The sequence below is a fragment of the Solanum stenotomum genome, chromosome 11 (assembly GCF_019186545.1).
Source record: "Solanum stenotomum isolate F172 chromosome 11, ASM1918654v1, whole genome shotgun sequence".
In the NCBI taxonomy this organism is placed as follows: Eukaryota; Viridiplantae; Streptophyta; class Magnoliopsida; order Solanales; family Solanaceae; genus Solanum; species Solanum stenotomum.
In genome coordinates, this window is record NC_064292.1 from 55,279,325 (window position 1) to 55,296,249 (window position 16,925).

At 30.2% G+C, this 16,925-nt stretch overlaps 1 protein-coding gene and 2 pseudogenes across 1 annotated transcript in view; 1 reads left to right on the forward strand and 2 right to left on the reverse strand.

Moving 5' to 3' along the window:
* The window catches only part of LOC125843918 (TMV resistance protein N-like), a 156,696-nt gene that overhangs the window by 78,740 nt on the left and 61,031 nt on the right, over window positions 1-16,925 (forward strand). The gene's annotated exons all lie outside the window — the stretch shown is intronic.
* Window positions 2,169-7,539, reverse strand: LOC125843916 (probable rhamnogalacturonate lyase B; annotated as a pseudogene).
* LOC125843884 (probable rhamnogalacturonate lyase B) lies at window positions 11,172-15,891 on the reverse strand (annotated as a pseudogene).

Consider the following 16,925-nt stretch of genomic DNA (forward strand, 5'->3'; position numbering starts at 1 on the left):
AAAAAAACCGTGTGATTAAGATTATTAAATGTCTTTTGATGAGAAGGGGGTTTAAGCAACAGTTCAACATATTCATTTAAATACAAAGCATAAATAAAAATATAAAAATTCAATAATATTTGATAAGAAAATTGTGATTAGTTGTAAGACGAATATATTAGTTTAGTTTAAATTCTATATTCAGTTTTATTAAAAAGTGTGCGAAAGTTGTAAAAGACAGATAATATGAACGGAAAAGAATAATTATCATGGGAAAGGGACTTTAATTTTTTTTTTTTGTCACTATTAAAAAACGGAATTTGTTGGTTTCGAAGCCAGTTCTTGGTTTTGTAACAAACTAATTTGTGATTATTATGAATATTAATTACAGATAATGCCATATTTAAGAGGTTAAGATTAGCGTGATTAGCATGGTTCATCGGTGGAAACAGATTCAAAATTTAAATTGTACATGGATTCAATCTTTTAAGAACCTTAGCAATGAATCTATTATATTTTTATAGTCACGGGTCACAATTTTAATAAGTTTTAATACATAAACTAATTCTATAAAGAAATTATAAATATCTATAATTGAACGTTTATATCAAACTAATTCAACTTATTTTGAATTTCACTTTTTAGTAAGTTTTATTTTTATAGGTACCATATAGAACCCCCACCCTCACCTTGAAAAAGATTAAAAAAAAAAAAAGAAAAAAAAAGAATGGACCCTTACAAGAATTAAAAATAATAAGAAAACTCATTTGCTAAATATGAAAAAAATTATACAACTCAATTGACAAAAATTGATAATCAAGAAGAGCATTTTTCAACTATTTAACACAAATTGATAATCATATAAAAAAGGAAAATCATCAAATGACGATATTAAAAACATTTTTTCTTCAAAATTGAATTAATTTACGAAAATTTGCAATCACGAACAAGAATTTTATACTGTTTAATATTCATTAGAAATCAATTATTAGGGATGGTTTATAATCTGTTAAAATGACTAGAGTCTAAATTTCATTAATATTGACTATAAATTCTAGGGAAATCTATCATTATTTCAAATAGTTTTCGAGCAAAATTCATTCTTTTTCATTAAACCTAGAGCAATCGTTAGTAGGAATGACATTTTAAAACTACTTCGTTAACGTGGAGGATACTTTTAAGCTACGTAGTTCGAATAATATACAAGGCTCTCAGTTTGAATAATTCAAAATTATTTGTAACCTCATTAACTCTTTTCAACTTCTATACCAAATATAGGTCATAGGAGGCTCTTTCTGACGTTCAATTTTCAAAAAAGTCAAACTCTATAGGTTATAATTAGGTCAAGAAACTTTGTTGTCATTCTCCTTAATTAAAAAAATTCGAAAAGTGGCTCCTATTGATATAACGCATCTCTTAAGAAAAATTTGATTAGAATTAAAATAACTATTTTTAGCATGAGGATCAAATAATATGAAACAAAAGGAGCATTTTCATTGTCTAGTGACTTTAATATGAAAATACTTTTTATAGAAGTATTCAAAAAGTGAATATAAAATGCACTTTTGTTGCTAGAATTCTGAGGGATCAAAAGTGCTAAAATAAAAAAGTTATGATGAAGATGTGGACGTTTTTATATTTTTGGGATCATGTGATACCAAATTAAAAGGACCACTCGTGACTTTTAATTAAACTTATTATGATCCATAATAAAATAAAATAAAAAATTTAGAACCTTTTTGTGTTGCAAAGTTTTCACACAAGAAAAGAATTAAGAAATGTTTTACAAAGGTTAATATGTTCAAGCCTTAGAGAATAGAGTTATTAGATACCTAACTTGTAAAATAAAATTGGTATTCTGCGAAATTAGCTGAGGTGCACATAAGATAGACCCGAGACCACAATTATAAGGGTAAAAAGGGAAAAACAACCGATATTTGTGTTGTGCAAATGTACATGAAAATGAATAAATATAATGTTACTCACAATTGAAATAAAGAAATTACTCACTTTTAACTCCAATAGTGGAGAATATATTTACTTGTGTCACATAAGGTAAATATAGACAAAATTTTATGATAAACACTAATCGGTAATTTGGTAGAAGAATCTTTACGTTGTCAATGTATATACATATTTATCACTCTCCAAAACTCATTAATGAAATCACATTGAATATGTTGTCGTTGAATGACCATTTTATCATTGATGAGGTCCTTCTAAACGAAGATAATCATACATTACTCCCTGAAAGGGGTTAGTAGCTATTGCTTGTGTAAGAAAAATTGTGTTTGTTCCATTTACAAGTAGATTCCCCTTTACTTCGATACTATAAAGAAAATATAATCCATGAATACCATGTCTCGCGATTGCATTATCTCCCCCTATTTTCCCTGTCGTAAAATGAGGTTCAACAACTTTTTCATCGTTGAAACGAACCTTAAAAAGAAAGAAAAACAACAAAAGTCAATTTTTCATGTATCATTTAAACATAAACAAAAGGAATAGAAATATTAACTTGATTGAAATGAAACATACTTGTAGTTCAGCGCTTTGAGCTGCTGCAAGAGCCATTTGGAGAGTGTAATTTGATGCATTGTCAACAATTTCAAGGTTAAATATAATTTTCCATGTGGTAGATATATAGGTCTTGTTTCCTATGTTCCTGCACAAGGAAGTGACATAGTTATTCAACAACAATAACAACAAATTTTGTATAATCTCAAGCCTTATATTTATATATATATATATATTTAGCTTATGGTTAGAGAATGATGCCTATATATATGTATGTCAATACATACATACTATGCCTTGATGGGTAATTTACAAAAAAAATAAGTGGCATTCTGGAACACTGAGCTCACACTATGTGTGAAGGCCGTTTTCATGGCTTCAAAGTGACCTCTTGGTCACATGACGGCACTTCGTACCGTTACGCCAGATTCCCCTTCGTTACAAATTGTCCAGGAATTGACGACTTACACATTCAGTGACTTTGGCACTAGAAGTTCCCAAATTGAGACTATAGGGTAAATTCAATATAATAGAAAAGAGGTTAATTCACAAAAAAAGTAAAATGGCAGTCTGACGCACTAAGTTCCCACTATGCATGGGGATCAAGAAAGCGAAACAACTTGAACTCATGACCTCTTGGTCACACGGCAACACATCTTACTGACGCACCAAATTAAATCTCCCCTTACTTACAAAAATGAAAATAACTTCAAAAACAAGAATTATAGGAGACTCTAGGGAGTATAATACATACCTAGTAACATGAGCAAAAAACCAATCTTTTGAATAATTGCTAGTCCCAACATTGTAGACAAGATCATTTTCAGGATATAAAACACTATATTGTTTCCACAAACCATATTGTCTAAATCTGCAAACCAAAAATAAAGTGAATGAGCTACAATATTTTCAGTATAACAAGAAAATATTCAAAATAGTCATTGAACATTTTTCGATCTTACATTGATTCAAAATTGTTTTGGTATACGTGTACGTTAAATTCTAGAGGTGGTGTTGGAACGAAGAACTCAGCAGTTGTTCGATCTGGTACACCAATTTCCCAAAGTGTAGCTCCATTTCTTGGAGGATTATAAACCAAACTCCCTAATTCAATACTAGAACCTACATTTCGATACACATGAAAATTGAAAGAAAACGAAAATGAGTTCATAAGAGCATTGAAATTAACAAATATGAGTAGTACAATAGTCTCATTCTAAACAAACATCGAATCAACAACAACAACATATCCAGTGTGATCCCATAAGTACTGTAGTCTAGAGCTAAACTTTGAATTAACAAATAACATAAGGACTAAGTAAGAAATCAAAACCTGGAGTAACTTGTACATCAAAAGTGTATTTGTAATCCCCAATTATTCCTGGGACGGTTGCATACAAGTTATAAGTACCGGATATGACATTTTCTATGGTGAAATTCCCCATAGCATCTGTTTTAGTCCAAAACTAATAACCCTGAAAACAAAACGAAATAAAGTTACTATATTAATAATCTATATAATTAAAAAAATTCTTTAAATAATTTTATGAATCATGCAACTTTACTTTGTTTTCTCTTTGCCAAGATCCAACATCTCCTGGTGGTGCTAACCCTATATAACCGTTGGATGCGGGTATTAAAGTCGTAGTGCTGAAAATACAAATTATAGATGTTAAATATTAGTGAAATTTTATTTAATTACACAGGATAATGCACAAGTATCCTAGACTATGACTGAAATTTTAGAAACATATTTTAACTAAACTAAGGTCATATTACCTCTGAACTCATTTGTTTTGTAAATTTATACACCTTTTGGCTTACATAAGCACAAACCATGACTCCACGTAGTTGAGGCGCGTGTGAGATGTTTGAATGCCACGTAAGTCAAAAAAGTGTACAAAATTACAAAAAAAAAAAAATGGGTTCAGGATATAAACACTAGACATAACTACCTGTCGTTAACAAGAAGTTGGCCTCGAATAATTCCTCTTTGATTAGATTTGATGTACTCTTCCGAAACTGGAAAATCATAAGGCCAGTTTGCAACTTCTTGATTCATCTGTAAATTCGACGTGGAACGTAAAAAGAATAACACATTTTTCTATCTTTAGAAACTATTTAACTTTAAAATGTTCATTTTATCCTGAGATGATTTATAGTCAGACAAACATCTATAACTTGTTTTAAACTATAAGTTTTCAAAAGTTTTTTTTTTTCTTTCTTNTTTCTATGGTGAAATTCCCCATAGCGTCTGTTTTAGTCCAAAATTGATAACCCTGAAAACAAAACGAAATAAAGTTACTATATTAATAATCTATATAATAAAAAAAATTCTTTAAATAATTTTATGAATCATGCAACTTTACTTTGTTTTCTCTTTGCCAAGATCCAACATCTCCTGGTGGTGCTAATCCTATATAACCGTTGGATGCGGGTAATAAAGTCGTAGTGCTGAAAATAAAAATTATAGATGTTAAATATTAGTGAAATTTTATTTAATTACACGGGATAAGGCACAAGTATCCTAGACTATGACCGAAATCCCTGATACACATTTTAACTAAACTAAGGTCCTATTAGCACCAAACTCATTTGTTTTGTAATTTTATACACATTTTGGCTTACATAAGCACACACCATGACTCCACATAGTTGAGGCGCGTGAGAGATGTATGGATGTCACGTAAGTCAAAAAAGTGTACAAAATTACAACAAAAAAAAATGGGTTCAGGATAAAAACACTAGACATTATAACTACCTGTCGTTAACAAGAAGTTGGCCTCGAATAATTCCTCTTTGATTAGATTTGATGTACTCTTCCGAAACTGGAAAATCATAAGGCCAGTTTGCAACTTCTTGATTCATCTGTAAATTCGTAAAAAGAATGACACATTTTTCTATCTTTAGTAACTATTTAACTTTAAAATGTTCATTTTACCCCGAGATGATTTATAGTCAAACAAACATCTTTAACTTGTTTTAGACTATAAGTTTTCAAAATTCTTTTTTTCTTTCTTGAATTCCATATCAAGTCAAACAACATCACATAAATTGGGATGACGGGAGTACCAAATAGTAAACGGTTAAGTCGTTACCCTTCTCTTAGCATCATCCCAGAGTATGGTGGGATTGTCCATAGCTGAAGAATTTGAGTTAAGATAGAGAAATACAGGGCCAATAACTTTTTTCCATGGCTCTCCTTGTTGAAATTTGATAACAAGATCATCTCCAGCAAAATGTCTACTTACAAATATCTGAGATTATGAAGAAATATTCAATAACTACTACTACTATTACTAGTACGTCTGAGTTTCAAACAAGTCGTATATAATTAGTTCAAATGTACTTACAGAAAGTACAGTTGGACCAACATGTGAAGTAAGATCTTGTTTGTAAGGTCCTCCAGTACGAAATTCATCATTCGGAATTTTCATCCAAAATCCTACTGGAGGATTAGTAGAACTTACCCATCCATGAACTCTATCGTCTTTGTTATCAGTTGCATAAAAGTATTTGTCATCCACCTACAAATTTGTAGATGTAAATTTAGGAAGTCACAGGTTCGAGCTATGGAAACAGACTCTTGCAGAAATAAAAGGTAAGAATAATTGCATACAATAGACCCTTGTGGTATGACCCTTCTCTGACCTTGTGCATAGTAGGACCTTAGTACATCGAGCTTGCACTTCTCTATCTAGGACGAAGGACAACATGTTCGTATAATAAAAACCTTCAATCTCCTCCTTAACATAGGTATTGTTGACGATATAATTAAGTAAATAAAAGTGTGTCATATAACATATTAAGCTTTTAGATGATCTGGTCACACGTTCAACAGATACATGGTCTAGAATACGATGGATCTTACCTCTCCTTTTAGAGTTGGATTAGTTGGATTTGTCAAAAGAACAGCTTCTTTGTAGTCAAGCACCTTCCCCGTCTCTCGATCCACTGGCATTGGCATGATCATCTGCCTCTCCTCCGAGATAGCCATGTAATGAAACCTATAAATAAAAACCATGAAGTTTTATTCAACAACATACACATTGTATTCCCACAGGTCGGATCTGGGAAGGGTGGAGTGTACACAGACCTTATCTCTACCTTGTGGAGATAGAGAGGTTGTTTTACAAAAGACCCTCGGCTCAAAAACAGATGATATCTTAAGTAAATGATGAGAAAATTTAATCTAGTACATGTCCTGTTGAAGCTTGAAGACAACTCTTAAATTTTTGATATATACAAGGGGCCATCCTTCTAAACGTTCAACGATAGCATACGTATAAAATCCAGGGGTGTCTCGTAACATCACAAACCTGAAAATTCATTGATTTAGCATACGTATACAAAATTGAGATTTCTGGAAAAAAAAATATGAAAAAATTGTGCTTTTATAGTACACTTCACCTTAAGTCACTGTTTAATGGAAGTTCATCAGATTGAGAAGCATTCCATGTACTTTTAAACGAAATTTCTGCCTGGTTTTCGGTATCCATTATGACCTCGAAACTATTTCCCAAGAACCTGGATTTTACGCGAAAAATGGACTTATAATTTTGTATGATCGAATTTCATGTATCTTCTAGAAGGTAATGGATTACTTTTTTCGAGCTCTTTTAGATGTTGTACGATTCCAAAAAATATCCCAATACCTGAAAAATGTCACAGGTTAAGCCAAACAAATTGAAACAGAGGGAGTAAGATGTTTATAGGTTATATACCCTCTATTTTTTTCAACATTTTGAGTCGCGAGTAAGTTGTTGACTCCACCATATGATATGCTTGTAACGACACCATATGGTATTGATAATGTAACATTGGCAATGCCATTGCTCATCGTCACCTGAAGAGAGACAACATAGGATAAACACGCGACAACATGTGAAAATTCGTGGATCAAAGTACAACAATTAAGCATGATGTACAATTAGACATGTACTGGCTAGTTTAGGTAGGTAAACAGAATGATGGATAGTTAGAGGTATAAATTTACTTGGTTAGTTTGTATATCCAATCTAACAATCGGCGTTTCTATCAATCTTCTCCTGTTTTCGGAACAATAAACAGCAAATCAGTATGCAAATCTTCATAGAGATTAGATTACTTCTATCAACTTAAAAGGACTAAAATGCAGAAAATACCCTGTTTTAGATTTATACAAGAAATATCTCACATAATCAAAATCGAAACTTTTGTGATATCTCAACTTTATTCAGACACGTTGTTTACACCAAATCAATGAATATATGACGAGTGTATTCTACAGGGATGTACCTTGGCTCTAATGCCAAGTAAAAATTAAATTGGTTGATTTATAATCTGCATTTTAGCTTATTTCAATCTAATCAATTTAAATTGAAGTAACTTTTGGATGGGTAATAACCCACCCATTTATTAATTTTGTTGATGAGTAAGTTATATAGATCAACTTACTCGCACCTCAATTATATCTTCAGATATAATCACTACCAAGTACATTGCTGCCTCTTACGATAGTGTTCGGCCCAACTTGTAAGCATATTAAGAATTCACTCGACTATTCCACTCGATATCTACTATTACACGTCATCATACTTGTTACCACAATTGAATTTTCCCACTAAATCACACTAAGTTGTGAAAGAACTTTATTATAACACGTTAAAATACACTAATAAATTAAGAATTAAATAAAAGAAATAGAGACTTACCCATCAACTACAAACAACAATGTAAAAGCAACCATAGTAAACTCCACAACATACAATAAGCTTAGTTGCATATTCTTCCCCATGTTCTGCATTTTCACAATATAAATATTAATTGAGTAAGATAAATTAATTAATTAAATATATATGGTACATCTGTTAATTTGAGGTAAATATAAGGTACGAATAATAATTTACTTAATTCATCTACTATGGTTGCTGAAGCCATTAAATTAATTAAATGTCACAACATGAGTTGCAAAAATTAGGAGTTAGTCACGGACGTATGTAGCATAAGGACAGAAAATGTAGTTAATTATGTTCAACTCTTTTGACTTATACCTATATATAATTATTTAAATAAGTGAAATTAGTTGTAATTATTTAAATAGTAAAGTACAATATTGTAAATAACGAAATTTTGTGGGGTTCTATCAGACAAGTTCAATTTTAATTAAGATTCTTAGAGATTACTCTGTCATAAACTCTAGTTCAGGTATAAAGAAAAGGTAATATGTTTTCATGAAGAAGCATCTCGAATATTCCGTACATTCTTGAAATATTCATTAAGAGATCAAGCTATGATCAGACTTTTTTTACCAATCAAATATTTCAATCTTCTTCACATTAATATCAAATAAATTCCAAAAAAGTCCAAATCATCCTAAATTTACGAAATATATTATTAAGAAAGGAAACTACCTGCGCACTGTTTATTAATAAAATATTCTTATTTTCTTATATTTTATTTATAATTAAAATTTATTTTGCATGCATTAAAATTTGTTGCAAACAAATATGTTACAACATATTAAATTACAACAACAACAACAACAACATACCCAGTGAAATCCCACTAGGTGGGGTCTGGGGAGGGTAGAGTGTACGCAGACCTTACCACTACCTCGTGGAGGTAGAGAGACTGTTTCCGGGAGACCCTCAGCTCAAGTGCAACACAGCCAAGTAAAGGAAGAGAAATATATAAAACATAACATCCAACAAGAAAAATAGTGTATAATCAACAAAGGAGACAATACATCAAGAAAATAATGTGAGAAGTGAAACGCAGTAAACAACATAAGGCTATAGGAATCACAGACAAGAACTACAAGTGCAAGGCTAAGACTACTACAAACGCTAACAACCCATACCCTCGCAAGGGAAGACAACACGCTAACCCTACTAACCTTCAACCTTACAACATATTAAATTACGTGGGTTCAAAATGAAACCCATTTAAAGACAAAAAAGGAAACAAATATAACAAACATTAACATGCAAAGGGGGGTAAAGGATTGTATTTACTTGTTAACTATGTGAAATGAAATAGATTTTCCTCCTCATTAATATGCCTATGAATTATGCGAAATAAAATAAATTTGCCCTTATTTTTTTTAGGTGAGGAAGCTTAGAATTCAATGATATCATGTGTTACACAAATAAGGTCTAAGGATTAAAAATTCTAAATAGAGGGTAAATTTGAATTTTTCACAAAATTCAAAGGCAAATATGATCAGTTCTCATAGTTCAAGAACAAATACGACTCTTCCAGCAATCACTATCTCTCTCCATCACTATTATCGTCATCACCTCCATCATCATCCCCTTTAGCATGCAATATAAAATATTATTTTAATGTAAAAGTATAACCTCACAAAATTCAAAGAAAATAAGAAAAAAAGGTGATTTACGACAGAAATAGTGGCACGAAAAGATAAAAGATGAATAAAATAATCCTATAGCCCCCAACAAAATGAAAAAAAAAAAAACACAAACAAAACAGAAGCTATATATTTGTGATAATTCAAAATTCCTACATACCTCTTTGTGGATTTTTTGTTTCTTTGTTTCTTCAAAGTCTCGTATGTTTCTCTTGTGGCAAAAAAAAATTGGGAGAGACAATTTCTCATACGTTTATATAATAATATCATATCATTTATTTAAAAGAGACTATAGAAGGAAAACTACATCTAACCAAAAAAAAAAAAAAAAAAGGAAAACTACTAATTAAGTAAATTTTAAAGGTAAATATATTGTGATTTATATATATGATTTTTGCACGTATCTATGAGGAAGAAAATTAATCATTAAGCTATCGAAGCAAAAGTCATCTATTTTATAATCAAGATGCTAAATCTTTCTTTTTTCTTCAATTAGAATTATACCTTCCTTATTTGTCCTGCATTTTAAAAGGTATATAGAGATATATATACTCATACGGGTCCATTTTAGTTGTCATGCTTATTAAAACAGACTTTATTTCAAAATAATTGTTATTTTAAAAAATTCAGATATAATTAATTATTTGTTTCCTCCTTTACTCTAGAGATTGATATTATTAATAATGTGGTGAAAAAAGATAGTAGTATAAATTTAAGCAAAGAGTAATCAAGGATAATTTAGTCAAATTACTAGTATTTTTTAAAAGGGCGTACAGGGAAAAATATGACAAATACAATGGATCGAAGGGAGTACTCTTGTTATAGAGTTTTTTTTATACCATATATATATGTATTTCAATTTAATTCTAATTAATGGTGTATCTGATTATAAAAAGGTATCTTTTAAATTAGTTATAGTGTGCGTAAGTTAAACTCTTTCTTTATATAACACCTATTTTCTAAATAGGTAGTCAAATTTTATATTTATATTGTTTTCAAATGAAGAAAGAAGTAAGAAACAATTTTTTAATATTTTTGGTAGTTGAGTAGTTGGTTGGCTTGCAAGTTTCGAATGGTAAATTAGCTAACAATTTGTTGTGACATGTTTTAGGCCTTTTTTCTTTTGCTTTCAGTTTTAGTTATATTACTTTTTTTTTTTACTTTATTAAAATGTTGCATCAATTTAATTATCTCAAGTGATTTACTATTGTCCTTCTCCTCAACAGTTTAAATATTTCTAATGGATCTTATCGTTTTTACTTTTAAATATAACGTCTATAACCAAAAACAAAGAGATAATGGATCGAAAATAATAATTTTTTTATTACTGATGAGGGCCTTCAAAACGAAGATAATCATACATTACACCTTGAAATGGGCTAAGAGCCAGTATTTGTGTAAGAAAAATTGTGTTTACTCCATTGATAAGCAATTTGCCTTGTATTCCAATGCTATAAATCCAATATAATCCATGAATTCCATGTCTTGCAATCGCATTACTTCCCCCTATATGTCCTGTTGTAAAATGAGGCGTTTGCGCTTTTTCATCGTTGACACGAACCTTAAGGAAAAAAAAAATCTATGTAAGTCATATCAAATAAAATTTATCTTGTCACGTTAGGCAAGTTAGAGATATAGTATTCCGTGTATTATATTATATGACATACACACATGTGTTGCTTGCACTATTCAAAAATATTGTCACACTCCTGTCAGATTTTCCATAACTATATAACTTTTGAAGAATCCGATACAAATCAGATACTATTTTTAAAGAGTTCAAGCAGCATAACATATATTCAAAATAATAAGTCAAGCTAAGTAATCAAAAAGGGTATACAAATACATACTTGTAGTTCAGCTTGTGAAGCTGCAGCAATAGCCAATTGGAGACTGTAATTTGAGGCATTACTAACATTGGCAAGGTTAAATATAATTTTCCATGTAGTACCTTTATATGTGTTGTTTCCTATTTTCCTGAAGAAAAAAAAAAATCCACCAATTTTCTTGTGAAATCGATCTTCCATGTTATGTTCTATATAGATAATTTACTATAGCAATCAAAACATATCAAAGAGAATGTCATTATTATAAAGAGATTAGACCGTATAAACGAGCTTACCTAGTAACATCAGCAAAAACCAATCTCTTGAATATTTGCTAGTCTCAACATTGTAGACAAGATCAAGTTTAGGATACAAAACACTATATTGTTTCCACAAACCATATTGTTTAAATCTGCAAACCAAAATAGATTAATAAACAACAATCATTTTACAATTTATTTTAAAAATATAAAATATATAACAAGTAAATTTTTGGAACTTACCTTGATTTAGAATTATTTTTGTATTCGTGAACTTTGAATTGTGGAGGTGGATTTGGAATAAAAAACTCAACAGCAGTTCTATCTGGTACACCAATTTCCCAAATTGTAGCTCCATTTCTTGGAGGATTATACAACAAAACACCTAATTTAATATTTGAACCTATATATAGGTACACACAAAAAAAAATAAAAAAAAAGATTAGAAAATATTGTTTTGAATTAGGAAAAAATAACAAGTGAGTAATTAAGTAAGAAAGTAAAATTAACTTGGAGTAACATTTATAATTGAAGTGTATTTGTAATCTCCGAGAATTCCTGGGACTGTTGCATACAAGTTATATGTACCGAATATGACCTTTTCTATGATGAAGTTTCCATTACCGTGGGTTTTTGTCCAAAATTGATAACCCTGGAGATTATAAAACGAAATGAAATTTAAAAAAATTAATAGATCTATATAATTAAAATATTCTCCAATTTTTTTATAAATAATATAATTAATTAACCTTACTTTGTTTTCCCTTTGCCAAGATCCAGCTTCTCCTAGTGGTGCTAATCCTATATAAGCATTGGATGCTGCCACAATATGTTTACTGATAAACCTTATAAAACAAAAACACAAAAATAAATAATCAATCAACTATGTTTCAATCTCAAATTAATTACATCGATTATATGAATCATTTTATTCTGATATTAAGTATTCTACATATAGATAACTACCTTTAATCTCAATTAGTCAGGACTCGTCTTACTATAGATATGTGTATGGCTATGTATTATGTCAAAAGAATCCTATGTCTTATCGCCACTCCTCGTATTATGGATATTGGCTATATATTATACAAATCAACCTAATATGGGACGGCCATTGAGAGGCCGAAGCAGAACTACCATAGGAAAGCATGTCCCCGCTATCTATATATATATATAGGGAAAAAGATGTACCTGTCATTAACAAATAGCTTGCCACTAACAATTCCTCTTTGATTAGATTTGATGTAGTCTTTTGAAACTGGAAATTCATAAGGCCAACTTGCAGCTTCTTGATTCATCTGAAAATTTTGTTAATGTGATTGGGCACAAAGTTTATGAAATATATATAATGCATTAAAATGTGATGTCCATGACAAAACGCAAACCTCTAAAGAAAGAGTCCACGTTATACCTTAAGCAAATCTCACATCAGAATGAGAAAAAGAAAAGTTATTAAGAACCTTATTATAGAAATGAGTTCAGAATTAACAGTTCAAACTATCTTTTGGATTAAAATCCAAGGGACAAATCTAGGTGGAACTAGTCCCAAAGAGGACAATACCTAAACAGTTGGACCACGATCGTTACATATATAAACATGTCATGTTTAATGTTGAGGTTGAAAAGAGTACTAATTATAGATAGTCAAATTTTTTTTATAAAAAGATGGACCAGAAAGGAAAGTAAGACACGTAAACTGAAATCAATACATTACTCTTTTCTTTGCATCATTCCAAAGTATAGAAGGATTTGCCTTAGCTGCAGCATTTGAATTTAGATACACAAAAACAGGACCAATAACTTTTTTCCATGGTTCTCCTTGTCCAAATTTAATTGCTAAATCCTCTCCAGCATAATGTGTACTCACAAATATCTTGCAATTATGAATAAATAAAAAAATTAATAACAAGTTTCTTATCACATAATATAATATAATAGTAATTAATTAATTAATGACTTACACTAAGTACAGTTGGACCAACATGTGTAGTAAGGTCTTGTCTAAAAGGTCCTCCAGTACGATATTCATTACTTGGATTAATCATCCAAAATCCTAATGGTGGATTAGTAGAACTAACCCATCCATAAACTTTACCATCTTTATTATCACTTGCATAGAAATACTTGTCATCCACCTGCATAATTAGGTTTAAAATATCATCATAAAAGTCTTATTAATTATATTGTTATCGACTATCGTTATGTACCATCAAAAATAATGACAGGATAAATATGATCATATCTCTCCACCCTTAATCTTAAGTTTTGAATTTGAAGATTGGATTCTGAAATGGATCATATATACATATTCAATTAATTTCTCAATAAACATACTGGATTCTGTCAAACCTGTACTTTCCATGCTAGCTAGCTTTAGACTTGCATATAGTACTAGCTAGCCAGGGATTTAGTCAAACCTTGTAGCTTCGGATCAATAACCCTATATATGTGTGAAAAAATGACTTCGTCGGATATGTAAATTTATACTAATTATAGAATCGTACCTCTCCTTTTAAATCTAAATTAGTCGAATTAGTGAGAAGAACAACTTATTTATAGTCAAGCACTTGGCCTTCCTTTCGATCCATTTCTGTTGGCATGACACGTTGCCTCTCATCAGAAACAGCCATATAATGAAACCTATATACATAAATATACAATTTCAATATACTATATATATGTTTTATTCAATTCAAAATTAAAATAGATATTTAAAAAGAAATATCTTTTTCATTAATGATATTTTAGATATAAAAAAAATAAATACGAACATATTTCCTTGAAGCTTGAACCCAAGCCTGAGATTTTGTATATACGAAATTGGCCATCCTTTTAAACGTTCAACGATCGAATACGTATAAAATCCAGGAGTGTTGCGTAGCATTATAAACCTGAAATTAATTATTTTTTATTTATCAATATACTGTTATAGCAACCAAAAGATGACTAGATAAATAACGTCATCATAAAGAAGTTTGACCGTATACTCTAACAATACAACATTATTTTTGCGCTATTAGAATCACATAAAATATAATTTTGAAAAAAGAAAATACTTACCTTTTATCAAAGTTCAAGGGAGGTTCATTTGATTGAGAAGCATTCCATGTTTTTTTAAATGAAATTTCTGTCTGATTTTCATTATTAATTATCACCTCAAAACTTGTTCCTGAAAGCCTGCAAAACCAAAAGTATATTGAACTTAATTTTCAATTTTTGTGTGAATAGGATCCTTTTATCCTTAATAATCGTAAGTGTTGGATTCAATATTAATGTCATGGGAATGACAAACCCCAGTAGAGAGAACAATTAACTTCTTTCTTTAATAAACTCTACACAACATAAATCTGAACTAATAGTGTTAGTAAGTATCAGACATAAACTAGTACTACAGTAGTAACAAACACAAATTCTCAGTAGATTCCCTCAGAAATTGAGCTATTGAAAATGTTTGTTGTTCTAATGTATAGCGTCCGTTGGAAATTCACATAGTGAAAAGATATCCCAAAAAAGAGATAATAATGATTTTCAATTGTCCAAGACATCAAGGATTCAAGCTATGAAACAGACACTTACAAAAATGCAAAACAAAATTGTATCAATAGATCCCTAATAAAATTTAGTACACTGAATTGTCCTTTAATAATTGATTCATCAAAAATTAATTTGAGACAAGAAAGATAAAACTTACTTCGCTCTAGTTGTACGAGGTCCAGTGTTATTCCAAATAATATCCCAATACCTGAAATAAACATAATAAAGTATTATAAGTAATTAATTTCTACATTAGATAAAAATCAAAATTATTAGTCGAAGTTTATAGATTAATTAATTTACCCTCTATTGGTTTCTAAATTGTGGGTGGATAGTAGATTTTGGACCCCACCATATGATATACCAGTGACATCGCCATGTGGTTTTGACAAAGTTATATTGAAGATGCCATTGCTCATCGTCATCAGTAAAATTTAAATTTTGAATTAATATCGGTTACCAGTAGGAAATGACAAAATTAATTAGCGTATAAATACTAAGTATCTTATCTTATACTAAGATCTAATTAAAAGGTGTAAACTTATACTTGTTTAGGTTGTACGTCCAATTTGAGTGTTGGCGTTGTTGTCGATCTTCGTCTGTTTTTAGAACAAAGAAATAACGAAGTTAGGTAAATGCTTATGAATCACTCGGCTCAAATGTCCTTCTAACAATAGATCTTTATGAAACTATGCGTGGGAATAAGTGTCAGAACTATTATTAGGGTCCAATTTTGAGATCAATTTCGCAATTGATCTCCTACATTGCACATTATACTAAAAGGGGTTATGTGACTCTCGAAAATCATCTTTTCTATTGTACCAAGATTGCCCTTACTTTTGCCCTACATTAGATATTGGGAAATTTTATGCCCTTGTTGTGACAAAAGTAGGGCATTTATGCCATCTTTCAGATTTCAACTAACGAAACTCGAAAAAACATTTTTGTCATGTGTCAACATCACAAACAAACAAAAGATCTTATTTAAAACCCCTCAATTTTTAACGAAGGACAAAAATATTCCTCGATAAATAGTATAGGAGCAATTTTGACCATTTTCCGTCGAATAAAAGTAACATAGACTTACCCATTGTGTGGATGACAATCAGCTACAAGGAAGAACAACAAAGCAACCATAGTCACCTCCAACACATGTACACTTAATAATTTCTTATATCTCCCCATTTTCTGCATTTTCACTATTAAAAAGAAATTTAATAGATTCAATTAAAAATATAGAATTTGATAACATCACAAAAAAAATATTATGTAATTTTTTCGTTTATCAAATCCTTAATGAACATAGTTATATCCGATATTGATGAAATAATCGAGAGGTATAAAAGTTAGTCCAGATCTCGCCGTCACGAGGAAAAAAACATGAAAATTGATCCATATAATAACAAAAAGAAAGAAAAAAATTAGAAAAGAAGTTGCATACCTCTAATTTGCTAATCT